The sequence below is a fragment of the Alligator sinensis genome, unplaced genomic scaffold (assembly GCF_000455745.1).
Source record: "Alligator sinensis unplaced genomic scaffold, ASM45574v1 scaffold178_1, whole genome shotgun sequence".
Taxonomy (NCBI): domain Eukaryota; kingdom Metazoa; phylum Chordata; order Crocodylia; family Alligatoridae; genus Alligator; species Alligator sinensis.
Genome location: NW_005842031.1, coordinates 2,707,281 through 2,718,650, shown reverse-complemented (window position 1 = coordinate 2,718,650; position 11,370 = coordinate 2,707,281). Strand labels below are relative to the sequence as shown.

The following is an 11,370-nucleotide window of genomic DNA, read 5'->3' as shown; positions in this document are numbered from 1 at the left end:
GTCATTGTCTTGCCACACCAGAAATTTCCAGCTGCCTCACTCAGACTGCCTCTTGGAATGCCACATTTTTGGATGCACTTTTTCCAGGAGGATTTACTTTGTATCACACAGTTGGCTATGACTCCGGAAAAAATCTTTTTTTTTTCTATAGTCTGCCTTCCAAAAACAAGGTGCATGTTTTATTTGTGGAAGTGTGGTATGAAAGAAAATACAGTATCTAGTTGTTATGAAACTGTAGCCATGTACTTAAGTCTTTGCTGATGGGACTTTTTTTTTATTCTCTGAAGTATTAATTTAGTACATCATAAAAAGCTAAGATGCTAAGAGGAAGATTCTGCTTCCATTACATCCCATTACAACCAAAAGCTGCTGCCAATTTAGCATCAGCTGTGACAGGTTTAAAGCTTAAGCTGTAAGTAGAGAGTGAGTGATGCTGAAACGACTCTGTTCCTGCTCCATAAGACTTGCACTTAGTCTTGACTCTAGAAAAATCTTTTTCTTCGTTCTGCCTTTCCAAAATAAGGTGCGTGTCTTATTTGAGGACATGTGGTATGTGGGGAAAATGCAACAATTTGTGATGTTATTGGAAAATGTACATGCTTTGAGATTTTAACAGAATTCTCATGTGTTTTTAGTGCCTGCTACTCTGCTCTGTCACTTACCTTTTGAGCCTGGAAACTCATTTAGCTCTTTGTGCCTCAGTTTCCCATATAATGATTCTTACCTTTGTTAGAGATCAGCAGACCAAATCACTATGTGAATGCTAGGTATTATCACCGCTCTTGGGGTTGATGTATTTGTGGTATATAATGTATTTAAAGTAGTTTAACATATAAAAACAAGTTTTTATTAAAGTCACATAAATTGTTGAATAATAAAGTGTGACATTGAGAATATAGATCAAATGTGACCTCACCATGAGAATCTAAGGCTATCACCTGGTGTGGGCATCATCTAGTAACCTAAACTACATTCATAATGGTCTAATCATAGTCCCTAATACAAATACATTAATTCCTTCCTTCAAAAGCTGAAGGCATGTGCGTGGTTTTAATATACTTTCATTTCAGTACCCTAATGAAGACCTTTCTGCTAGATAACAGACATGTGACCTCAGATGAAAATAAAACAATCACCTGCAGACTATGGTCTCCCTCACTTACATAGGTCCACTGCCTATTGTTTTCACTAGTATCAATGGAAACTACATGAGGGTAGGATCCTGCAGGTTGATTCATTTCTTCATTCTACCAAAAGAAGGAAATTGAACTCCATGCAGTTTATTATGCATGAGACTTTTTTTCATTTACATTGTCTCCTAAGCTAATTTTTTCTCTGCATATTACTATCAATTGTTTGTCCCCTTCCACTTCAGAAGTGGCTGGATTTTATTGGTAGTATATGTCTGGGTATAAGTTGTACAGCACTTCGGACTCTCTGTATAAATGCAAACTATTACTGGATAGAATGCAGTGCATTTGGTTAAGTAAAGGTTTAATCTTTGTAACAATACTTTAAACACTTTATATTTATATATAGCACTTTGTTCTGAGGTGCTTAAGTACCACACAGATGCTTTATACTCTACCATACCACTCAAAAATAAACACTATTCACCCCATTTTACAGGTTGACAAAATGAGGCAAAGTGAAAGTTTAAGGAAATTAACCAAGGTCACATACAAGCTCACTGGTCCAGGCAAAAGTAGAAACCAAGTCTTTTGACATAAAGGATCATACTTCCTCCATAAAACTTTCATTCCTTATCTATATTTTAGGATCTATGTTTTCCTTAGAAGCTAAGCACTTAAAAAGTCTCATTTTCTTCTGTTGAATACAAAACTATTTAATGAAACAAAAACATAAGTAGTATGAAATAATCTATTTAAAAGTTTTGACTCATAAGTACATACATATTCATGGAATGACTTCATTGAGACATTAGTTTCCATGTTATTGAGAGTTTTTCTTCCTTATGGGTTTTTTTATGGGTTTTAGAATATGCATAACTTTTAAGTATATTGAAAAGAATGTATCTAGATACCATCCATTGTAGCAGCCATTGCTGACAGGTGTTAAACTTAGTGACATTTTCTGGCAGTTTCCCAAAACATGTACTAATCTAATGATTTGCATTCAATATAAGTAAGATCATCACTAGCCAGCATTTGTGTGAAGTCAGAAAATATCCAAACACTAAAGCCAGTTATATTACTAAAGTCCCAGCAAGAAAATTAATATATTTAGAAACTAGGTAGTAGATAACATAAGTACCACAATACTAGATAAAAGCATATGAGAAATTAAGGCATAAAACCAAGAACTTTTTAAGATGGAGATTATCTTTTTATGTTTTTGTCTGATGCTTAGCAATAATGGGGCCAAATGTAAGGGGGGGTCTCTGGGTGCTAGCAAATAGTAATGTGAATGGGCTCATTAAAAAATACATAGGTGTTTGGGCATCGACTGTGATGGAAGCTACAGTTAACCCTGAACTCAGTTAATTTATACAGGGTGTGTTTATACTGATTTGGTATCTTTTGTATTCAGCTTTCATTATGTGAATACAACAGCCACTTTTACATTACTGGTGCACAACTGCACAAATTCAGCTAGGCAATAGTTTACTAAATGCTATTACAAGCTCTCTGAGAGAGAGGATGTGAATTGTTTTAGGTGGGGGGAGGTAGCTTGTTTATTTGTATAATGCCAGATGTACTATGGCCTGTAGTCACTAACAAAATACAAATAATAATGATGTTTGTACTCTGGGGAAAAGAAAAGTATTTTGAAATATACTATTTGGAAACTCATCACTTCTTAGTATGATGTTGTTATTACTTTAGAAAACAACACATTCCAAATAGTTTATATCTAAATATATCAGCATTTGCTATTGTGGCAAATATTTTTCTGCATAAAGTGACAATTGCAGAATGTGCTTAATGAGTACATTTTAATACTATACACTATGAAACTTTTCCAAAGCTACATATACTGAGGCATAGTGTGGCCCTTTGTAATGCTTGTATGCTTATAGAAAAATTGTAATATCTTGAAGAAGCCCTCTTACCTGTGCTGACTAAATGCTAGGAAAAAAGTAATAGAAAATAATTTAATAATGTTAAGAATCTGATGTAAACTAATGAAAGGAGAGAGACTCTTACATTGTTAAACGTCTATTCTCTAAATAGGTCTCACTGTTATATGCTTTCCCTTCTTTGTGTGTGAGATCTGATTGCATTGCAGATATGTCAAGAACAGTACCCTTAACTGGGCAAGTTTTTCTGATCTTAGCATAATATCATTTGCTAAATATGTTATAATACCATCTTTCTTGTGGGCTTTGATTCCCCCATTTAAGACTTGTATAAATGAACCAATGTGTTTATTCATACCTGTGCCCACACATGCACATTACAAAACAGTTATAGGAAATGCCTGCCTCTCTCTTTACATTTCTGGATTGTTGCTGGTTTATGTCAGACTCATGGCCCACCACTGCTCTGAGTTGTTCCAGGTGTAAACCCAGGAGTAGACTCAGCTGAACTCAGTGGTTTTACTCAGATGTGTAAACAGTACATTTTTTCTCTGCATATTACTATCAATTGTTTGTCCCCTTCCACTTCAGAAGTGGCTGGATTTTATTGGTAGTATATGTCTGGGTATAAGTTGTACAGCACTTCGGACTCTCTGTATAAATGCAAACTATTACTGGATAGAATGCAGTGCATTTGGTTAAGTAAAGGTTTAATCTTTGTAACAATACTTTAAACACTTTATATTTATATATAGCACTTTGTTCTGAGGTGCTTAAGTACCACACAGATGCTTTATACTCTACCATACCACTCAAAAATAAACACTATTCACCCCATTTTACAGGTTGACAAAATGAGGCAAAGTGAAAGTTTAAGGAAATTAACCAAGGTCACATACAAGCTCACTGGTCCAGGCAAAAGTAGAAACCAAGTCTTTTGACATAAAGGATCATACTTCCTCCATAAAACTTTCATTCCTTATCTATATTTTAGGATCTATGTTTTCCTTAGAAGCTAAGCACTTAAAAAGTCTCATTTTCTTCTGTTGAATACAAAACTATTTAATGAAACAAAAACATAAGTAGTATGAAATAATCTATTTAAAAGTTTTGACTCATAAGTACATACATATTCATGGAATGACTTCATTGAGACATTAGTTTCCATGTTATTGAGAGTTTTTCTTCCTTATGGGTTTTTTTATGGGTTTTAGAATATGCATAACTTTTAAGTATATTGAAAAGAATGTATCTAGATACCATCCATTGTAGCAGCCATTGCTGACAGGTGTTAAACTTAGTGACATTTTCTGGCAGTTTCCCAAAACATGTACTAATCTAATGATTTGCATTCAATATAAGTAAGATCATCACTAGCCAGCATTTGTGTGAAGTCAGAAAATATCCAAACACTAAAGCCAGTTATATTACTAAAGTCCCAGCAAGAAAATTAATATATTTAGAAACTAGGTAGTAGATAACATAAGTACCACAATACTAGATAAAAGCATATGAGAAATTAAGGCATAAAACCAAGAACTTTTTAAGATGGAGATTATCTTTTTATGTTTTTGTCTGATGCTTAGCAATAATGGGGCCAAATGTAAGGGGGGGTCTCTGGGTGCTAGCAAATAGTAATGTGAATGGGCTCATTAAAAAATACATAGGTGTTTGGGCATCGACTGTGATGGAAGCTACAGTTAACCCTGAACTCAGTTAATTTATACAGGGTGTGTTTATACTGATTTGGTATCTTTTGTATTCAGCTTTCATTATGTGAATACAACAGCCACTTTTACATTACTGGTGCACAACTGCACAAATTCAGCTAGGCAATAGTTTACTAAATGCTATTACAAGCTCTCTGAGAGAGAGGATGTGAATTGTTTTAGGTGGGGGGAGGTAGCTTGTTTATTTGTATAATGCCAGATGTACTATGGCCTGTAGTCACTAACAAAATACAAATAATAATGATGTTTGTACTCTGGGGAAAAGAAAAGTATTTTGAAATATACTATTTGGAAACTCATCACTTCTTAGTATGATGTTGTTATTACTTTAGAAAACAACACATTCCAAATAGTTTATATCTAAATATATCAGCATTTGCTATTGTGGCAAATATTTTTCTGCATAAAGTGACAATTGCAGAATGTGCTTAATGAGTACATTTTAATACTATACACTATGAAACTTTTCCAAAGCTACATATACTGAGGCATAGTGTGGCCCTTTGTAATGCTTGTATGCTTATAGAAAAATTGTAATATCTTGAAGAAGCCCTCTTACCTGTGCTGACTAAATGCTAGGAAAAAAGTAATAGAAAATAATTTAATAATGTTAAGAATCTGATGTAAACTAATGAAAGGAGAGAGACTCTTACATTGTTAAACGTCTATTCTCTAAATAGGTCTCACTGTTATATGCTTTCCCTTCTTTGTGTGTGAGATCTGATTGCATTGCAGATATGTCAAGAACAGTACCCTTAACTGGGCAAGTTTTTCTGATCTTAGCATAATATCATTTGCTAAATATGTTATAATACCATCTTTCTTGTGGGCTTTGATTCCCCCATTTAAGACTTGTATAAATGAACCAATGTGTTTATTCATACCTGTGCCCACACATGCACATTACAAAACAGTTATAGGAAATGCCTGCCTCTCTCTTTACATTTCTGGATTGTTGCTGGTTTATGTCAGACTCATGGCCCACCACTGCTCTGAGTTGTTCCAGGTGTAAACCCAGGAGTAGACTCAGCTGAACTCAGTGGTTTTACTCAGATGTGTAAACAGTACAAATGAAATGAAAATGAAGCTGCGGTAAGGAATGGGGGTCTTGTTTTTATTTTGCATGTTTCTGGTAGATGAGAGTGATGAAGACTCTCAATCAAAAGCCAGTTCAGTCGGGGGAATTGACACCTTTTCAGAAAACTCCAGGAGCTTCATGAATTAAGGAAACAACTGTCCATGAGCAATTCCTCTCTTTAAAAACAGTACAAAAATGTTAGTATCAAAGGTTAGAAAGAAAGAGCAGAGTCTATATGACTTTCTCACCTATGGGGAGAAAACATATATAGTTCAATAAAAGCCAGTAGACAAAAAAAGAGATTGATTAACCAATGTGCAACCAGGTGCAACTCGATTGCTGTTACCAGAATTGTACCTGTTTGCATCAAAAATGAAATTACGGAAACTCTCCGTTGAACCAATATCACAGAAGCATTGCCTGGCCCCAAATCACTTCCCCTTCACAGATACCATTCCTATTGATTCAATACAGCACCTGCCAGGTCATCAGCATGCAGGTATGATTCTCGTGATTAATCCCTTTGTTTCAATTAGCTGCATATTGTTTTCCTTGGAAACCTGGCTCTATTTCAGTTTTTAGCAAAATGAGAGATACACCATCAACTTCTGTAAAGGTATTTTATATTTCCAAATGCAGACTTTCACCCACTCTGCTGTATTAGCCATTACTGATTAGTTGTGTAAGAAAGACTCCCCACTGTAAATTATATTGAATGTATTTTTACCCTGTATCACAACCCATTATTATCTCCGAGGTACTATCACTAATATACAAAATAACAATAATCTGATCCTTGGTTAGTTTTAAGAAAGACATTAGTAAAATTACTTGTATTCATTGAGATACTGAATTAGAAACAGTGAAATGTAATCAAAGCATCTAATCTGATACATACATCTTTCTCTGAACTTCTCCTAGGGTCTGATCCTGTTATAATAATCAGTTAGGAATCAAAGCTCCTCGGTAATACAGGCCAAAACTTTCAAGAACAGCCTTACATTCTTAATATCTAACATGGAACAGAAATGTAAACCACATATTTTGGAATTTTGAGCACCCATAGCTCCCTCTGACTTCATTTGGAGATGCCTGCACTGAATGTTAAAAAGAAAAAAAGGTCAGGCCGAACTCAGCCAAATTCAAAGTCTACTTCTGAAAATATTTAAAATACTGTCCCATAGTTTTCTACATGTTACAGACATACTAACAGATGTGCACAAAGGGAAAAAATTACTGAAAAACAGGTGAATATTGGATGTAGTGTCTTTCAATCTTCTCTCATCCTAGATAAAATAGCACAAATTTAATTCCATGCCAACTCTCCTTTGTTAAGTTCAGAAAGTTTAGCTCACTGTTATAAAAGCCATTTTGTGTGATTTGCGATACATTAATCCTCTGAAAATATTTATTACAGTGTTTGAGTAAGAGATATATATAAACTCCCAGATATACAAATGCAAAAATAAATAAGTATAATGTCCATATACATCCGCATAGGCATTTTATTTATGTTAACTACATGAGCTTAGCTCGTGTTTTTTCAGCAGAATCTAAAAATGCATATGCCCTTGTATGATATCATTTATTATAAAGGAGGAAGCATAATCCAGTGGGTAGAGCAAAGAACTGTGATTTAAGACTCAAAAATTCTATTTTCACTTCTCCCATCAGACTGTCTTAAATGTTGAACATAGTTTCCCTGTGCCTCAGTTTCCACAGCTCTCAAATAAAATGAATAGCATTTATCTGTCTGATATTTGTATTGTGATAGTAATGATGATTGTGAAGTGTTTTTAGATCTGTGGTCGAAAGGTGTTCTTCAGTGACAAAATGTGCTGTGTTTAGTTTATTTTTAAAAGAAAATGTATGAATATAGTATATTGTCCTAACCGAATGTTTTTCCCACTATCCAGAGGTGTTTGTTACATTACCATTCTCAATACCAATAGGACTGTATCCTATTAATAGGACTGTATCTCACATAAGCAATGTTATGGCTTTTTTTTTAGCTGTTCAGCTTCACTTTGATAATTTTCAATCTGTCACAAAAAGAGGCATTGATAAGAAATTGATTAGGCCAAAGGGATTTTTATTCTGTACAACCCAAATAGTCAAACTCTAAATATGTTCACCCTGCAAACTGTTCCATTTAGAAATTCTTCATCAGTGTGACCTGTCTTTTCTTCCCAACACTGAAAATAGATGCTCTGTCTGTATGTTGGGCATGTTCCCCTTTGGAGCAGCAGCAAGACTAGTTCAGCTGAAGAGAAAAGGTAGGTAAAAGGGAATTCTGGGGCCCAAACTGAACCCTAATTTCTCTTTCTTTCTTGACAACTGTGGCCCAATCCTATTTCCAATGTGACGTGCTGATTCTTTGCAAGAGTTATATGCCACTCCTAATGCCCAGGACAGTGTGTGTGAAGTTCAGTAATTCAGAGCAAGGGAACTCTTCCTTTCAGCTGTCCTACAAGAGGCTATCTTGGTTCCCAGGTTTCCCCTGCTGCCCCCCCCCCCCCCCAAAAAAAAAAAAAAAAAAGGTGGGGGAGGCAGGCTCCTTTCAGAACCGGTTCTGTGACTGAAGTGTGGTTTTGCCTGGCTTGTAAATGCGGCATCAACTCCAGCCTGCAGGCAACACGTCCGATCCAGCCTGGCCAGTCTAAAATACCAGTGCTTCACAGGGCTGGTAAATTTGGATTTACTTAGGAGTCGCTTTCCCTCCAGCTCTCGGCGAGGCGACTCAGAAAGTGACCCCGCAGGAGATCTAGGAGTCCCGGGGCTGTGGCTGCGGGCTCCGAACGTTGAGACACTGGCCATTGTGACGTCTGCACCCGGCTCTTTTGTTCTTCAGTAACGAGCTGCGCGCCTCCTCCCTAAACCTGCATGGTCCTTTCTGATCGCTTCCCCCGCTGCTTAAGAAAAGTGTGCGTGTGTGTGGGACCCCACAACCCCACAATCCCAAGTGCTGGATTCACTACATACGCTTTGCACAGAGAGGATACACATTTGGGGGAAGAGGGGAGATCACTGGGGATGGTCCCTTCCCATCCTTGAAGTCTGTAGTCTTCTTCTACTGCTCAACTATCAACACACGTCTTGTGCTTCAAGGCTAGGGTCTCAATCCCTCTCCTTTCCAGAGTAGTAAAATAACTGGGCAACGGAGGTGTATTTTTTAAGACATCACGAGCAAGACTGTGTAGTCAGTCGCTGATCTTTTCTTCTTTGATTCCCCTGAACACTTGCTTTGTCTCTCATGGATAGTTTGAAACTTTCTGAACTGCGCTCGGCAGTAGTTACCTTTTTCTAGTGGCATCCTGTTCTCGAAAGCGATCTCGTTAGTTTAGGAATATCCTTTTAGCTTTGCAATGCGGACTCCCTGGTGATGGGTCCCGCCTCTCCTACCTCTCTTTGCTACATATTAGTGCGATTTCTATCATTTCAGATGGCCAAGCAAATGCCAGGCTATAACTTATGCTCAAATGGGTCTCGTCGTACTAAGAACTGAATCGAGAGTCCGGGGCAGCCGCCACAAAGTAAGGATGAAAGGAATGGAAACAACAATCTGAACTATTTTCAAAGTCATTTAGAGACCTGTTTGTATTTTTAATGCAATATAGGGAATGAGGGAAAACCACTTTGAACAGGTTTGAATGGGCGGGATAATAGCTTAATTAAATCACCGTTGGACCGTAGAAAATAAATGCCTCCTGTCCTTGTCTTTTAAAGAAGGAAAGGGGGATTGCTACCCTCCTTGGCGAGCACATATATCCAAATGTAAGCGTTACATTTAAACTCCTCTCTCGTCCACACACTAATAATAACCAGAAGGGATTATGGGGGGTATTATTTATTATTTTAGTTGATTTACTAAGGACAGCGAATATAATCCCACGTGGGATACAAGGGTGAGTTTGGGACAGACCCCGAGGCTGGAGGTGAACCCGAGATGGCCGAGGGGTGGCTGAAACATTCAAGGTGATGAGACCGTCAAAAGGATGGCAACTTTTTAAAGCGGTTCGTAACTTGGAAGCGAAAAAAACTCCGAACGCCTCGCTTGTTTGGCAAGATCCTTTCTTTCGTCAGCGGTAATCTGAGTGATCAACCTTGGTCATCGTTAGAAAAATCAGAGCAAAGTGGGGGAGGGGTCAGGATCAGTTCAACGGTGACCACCCGAGCTGCACAAAGCAGACGCGTCCTAGGTTGAACTGCCAAGGGCTACAACTCCAAGTGTCCTTAGCTAAGCAGCACTTGTTCCTCACCTCGTCACTACGTGGGCAAAGCCTGAGAAGCGGATCTCCTGGGAGTCATCAAATACATTCAAACACAAAGGAGAGAAGGGGTCACTCCCAAGTTTGGAGTCTTGCAAAATGCTGAGAGCTGGGAGCGCCTCCTAATCCGTCCCCAAACAAGCAAAGCCCTTTGAAGCTAGTCGTCTAGTTGCTGCTTTAAGGGTTTGGGTTTTTTTAATGGAAAAACCCTTTCCGCAGATAGACTGTCATTTGGGCAGATGACAAGCCGGCAAAACATGATGTGGGGGGGGGCGGTTTTTTGCCAGGGGCAAAAGGTTAACAGATAATTCTGCGGGTGGCAGACAGGTAGGTGGATGCTGAAAACATCTTCCACCGACGTGTCCTACTTTAGCGATCCTAATTAAAAGAGGGTTAAAGGATGCACAATCAAAAGAGCCACCGCTGCCTGCTGCCTCGGCAATGGGTGTGGGGGACGCCGACAGGCACCAAGGGTGCAGACAGAAGTGCAGCTCCCAGCTGTAACTCGCAACGATTTGCTCCCAGCTTGTCCCGCTGGGCGCCTCTGTCTAAATAAATAAATAAAATACAGCTCGCCCTTTGATGTGAACTTATCTCTTTTTGTTTGTTTGTTTGTTTGTTTTAACCGGGTTTCTTTCTTCTGATGTGTGTGCTCAGATACGTACCGTGGGGCCGTGGCCCACTTTCAGCCCCGCAGGTTGCGCCCTGTATTGTGTGCATTTCTGAAAGGCGAGGAGGTGGGGGAGTCTTGCATGTAGCCTGGGAGTGTGAACCGAATGAGTCTGAAGTAGGGGGGTCAGGGAACACACGGAGCATCCTCTCCTTTTTTTACATCTCCCCCCAACCAAGAGGAGCTGTGACTTTGTAAGGTACAGACTGGCTCTGTCTAACACTTTGAAGCAGTAAGGCATCCAGTTTTGTCTTGTTTTTTTTTTCCCTGATGCTGCCTTTCCAGGGCCGCTGGTTGAAAAAGAAGCTTTACTGCCACCTATAAATGGCACTAGATCCAAGGCACCCCCCCCCCCCGCGCAAGGAAGCAGCAAAGTTAGAAGCAAGTTTCCCTGCTCTTTTGTGTGCGCTCGTCCTTAAACCATCTGTGCTTCAAGTCTGCTCAAGCAAATACAAGACCCAAACACAAAGACAAGCCTTGGCTTCTCCTGAACTTGGGTGGCAAAGTAAAGGAACAAATGCACACACTCACCGTGCTCTCTGGATTTCCAAGTGAAACTCCTGCTCTCCCTCTTCTTTGTGTTT

General features: G+C 38.5%; 1 long non-coding RNA gene across 2 annotated transcripts; it reads left to right on the top strand.

Moving 5' to 3' along the window:
* The first annotated feature begins 453 nt into the window (after positions 1 to 453).
* On the top strand, positions 454 to 11,050 carry LOC102383284. Of its 2 annotated transcripts, none has more exons than XR_323681.3 (3): positions 454 to 523; positions 8,054 to 8,124; positions 9,291 to 11,050. It is a non-coding gene; the product is annotated as an uncharacterized LOC102383284 (long non-coding RNA). The 2 variants fall into 2 exon arrangements; XR_001357927.2 differs by lacking the exon at positions 9,291 to 11,050 and adding an exon at positions 8,573 to 9,277.
* Positions 11,051 to 11,370: the final 320 nt, after the last annotated feature.